This window comes from Etheostoma cragini, chromosome 16 (assembly GCF_013103735.1).
Source record: "Etheostoma cragini isolate CJK2018 chromosome 16, CSU_Ecrag_1.0, whole genome shotgun sequence".
Taxonomy (NCBI): Eukaryota; Metazoa; Chordata; class Actinopteri; order Perciformes; family Percidae; genus Etheostoma; species Etheostoma cragini.
In genome coordinates, this window is record NC_048422.1 from 5,012,044 (window position 1) to 5,014,526 (window position 2,483).

Here is a 2,483-nt window from a genome sequence, read left to right on the forward strand (position 1 = left end):
AATATATAAATATAAATGTAAAAATTCTGTTTATAGTAATTGCCATCTGTATATATATATTTATAGTACATATTCACCTGTAAACTCTGCTATAGTAACAGAGTTTACAGGTAAACAGTATATTATGTTCATTGTACATATCTGTAAAAAGTCTACTTATAGTAATATCCACCTGTATATTATATTCACTATATATCCAGCTGTAAATCAGAATCAGAAATACTTCATTGATCCCCGAAGGGAAAATCTGTGTTGCAGTTGCACAAATAGTAGAAATACAAGTTTGGATATTTACATAGTTAAAGGAATATTATGACATAATTAACATAATTAAGGTGTTGCAATAATAAAAAGTAATAATAATAATAACAATAATAATAAAAATAATAATAGTAGCATTTGAGTATTGCACAAGCCATTGTTAATGCACAAAATAGATAATATTGTCTAATTTTAACCTCTAAGTGACTGGAGGAGTTATAAAGTTTGATGGCCACATGCAGGAATGACTTCCTGTGGCGCTCTGTGGTGCATTTTGGGAGAATGAGTCTATAACTGAAAGTGCTCCTGTGATTGAGCAGCAAGCCATGGAGTGGGTGCGAGACATTGTCCAAGATGGCATGTAGTTTGGACAGCGTCCTCCTCTCTGACACACCCGACGGATAGTCCAGATTCACCCCCACAACGTCACTGGCCTTGCGGATCAGTTTGTTGAGTCGGTTGGCGTCCGCTACCCTCAGCCTGCTGCCCCGGCATGCAACTGCAAAGAGGATAGCACTGGCTACCACAGACTCATAAAACATCCTCAGCATCGTTCTGCGGTCAGATGTTGAAGGACCTTTATACTCCTCAGAAAGTAGAGACAGCGTTGGCACTTCCTGTAGAGGGCTTGAGTGTTCTTGGCCCAGTCCAGTTTACTGTCTAAGTGTACTCCCAGGTATTTGTAGTCCTCCATAATGTCCACACTGACACCCTGGATGGAAACAGGGCTCACTGCTGCCTTGGCTCTCCTTAGATCCACCACCAGCTCCTTAGTCTTGCTCACAATACTTGTTTTCTATATAATATATTCATATGTCAACTATCTAAAAAAAACTGTTTATATTAGTATTTATTTCTATATTTATTCATTACATATCCATGTCCTGCACTTATTAAACCTATTAGACCTAAACTGCATTTTGTTTCCTTGTACCTGTACCTGTGTAATGACAATAAAGTTGAATCCAATCTAATATGTTCTTTATAAATACTGCTTAACACTTGTGTTGTCTTCCAGAAAATCAACACTTTTTTTGAAGCTTTTTATTGATGTTTTGATCTTTTTCTTACATTTTTGTCCTATTTTTCAACACTTTTGACGCTTTTTTTTCAATGTTTGTCACTTTTTTGATGTTTTCAACATTACGTACCACTTACTTATTGACTTGAATAGTTTTACAGTTATTTTTGGAATTTATGGTCAATAAACCTCATTTATATGAAATTATCTTTGAGTTAGAAAAGCAGAAATTAGGAATTATTTAGATTAAAATTAAAGGAATGTATGTTTATGAATAATCGCAGACTGGAATATGTCAACTCAATTCCTATTCTATAGGACACTCAATACTATTTTGAAACCACTTCAATTTTTTTTTCAAATGCTACAAAATTGAAAAAGACACCCCAACATTAATGAAAGTAGATATTTGTACTTGCCAAAGAGCATTGTGTGGAATAAATCACGTTATTTGGGGTAATTACAATTGGGTAGTTGGGTAGAAGAACATTGATATAGGAAAACGGGTCAATTTGACCCAAAGACACCATGAGGGTTAAGTGATTTTGAGGCTAGACCTACCCTATAATTTTTGAGGCCATGTTCACCATTCTCTGTGGTTTACTATTTTACTATTTATAAGAAACAGAATTATTCACTGTTATCATTACATTTTTATTGACTAAAGTAGGAACAACTGTTCAATCTATTTGTTAAAATTAGTTTATTGGAATATTAAAAGGGTTTAGGCTCTTAGAAAAGTTTGACCCCAACTGTCACTGCAAGGCATTGCAGGGCGTTACAGGGTCCAGCGTTGCATAGCAGAGAATAGGTGGACGTAGCGGGACGCAGTTGGGTTCAGCAGGACGCAGCAAGACACTCCAGGTCATCACAGAGCGTGGTAGGGTGTAGCCGGGTTCAACAGGACACTGCAGGACACTGCAGGGCATCACAGAGCGTGGTAGGGTGTAGCCGGGTTCAGCAGGACACTGCAGGACACTGCAGGGCATCACAGAGCTTAGCAGGGCATCACAGGGTCTCACAGGGCATGGCAGGGCATTACAGGGCATTACAGGACATCACAGGGCATCACAGGACATGGCAGGGCATAGCAGGGCATCCCAGGGCATTGCAGGGCATCGCAGGTGTTGAGTTATAAAAAAGTTATAAACTTTGTATGATGCAGCCAGGATAGGATTAAGAAGCATTTGGTCTGTTAAGA

The 2,483-nt window shown here is 38.0% G+C and overlaps 1 protein-coding gene across 1 annotated transcript in view; it reads left to right on the forward strand.

Moving 5' to 3' along the window:
* Positions 1–2,483, forward strand: part of shroom3 (shroom family member 3) — a 118,318-nt gene that overhangs the window by 112,690 nt on the left and 3,145 nt on the right. The window contains exon 27 of the transcript XR_004659802.1: positions 2,407–2,413. The gene's annotated coding sequence lies outside the window, so the exon portion shown is untranslated. The remainder of the gene's footprint in view (positions 1–2,406; positions 2,414–2,483) is intronic.